This window comes from Myotis davidii, unplaced genomic scaffold (genome assembly GCF_000327345.1).
Source record: "Myotis davidii unplaced genomic scaffold, ASM32734v1 scaffold425, whole genome shotgun sequence".
NCBI classification, from domain to species: domain Eukaryota; kingdom Metazoa; phylum Chordata; class Mammalia; order Chiroptera; family Vespertilionidae; genus Myotis; species Myotis davidii.
In genome coordinates, this window is record NW_006296413.1 from 4975840 (window position 1) to 4976112 (window position 273).

Below are 273 nucleotides of genomic sequence, written 5' to 3' on the forward strand. Positions count from 1 at the left end.
AATTAAAAAGAAAATTTAAGTGCACCCCGGCCGGGTGACTTGGTTGGTTGGGGCATCGCCCCATGTACCAAAAGCTTGTGGGTTTGATCCCAGGTGATGGAGGTTTCTCTCTCACATCGATGTCTCTCTCTTTCCCCCTCTGCCAGCAGGGACCTCCCCAGCGAAGAGAAGAACCCACCCCGGACAATAAGATCCCGCATGGGCTCCGCACCCTGCCGTTTGGACCTCCAGGAATCGCCTTTGTGTGGGCGACCAAGCACCTGCCTCCCCAGC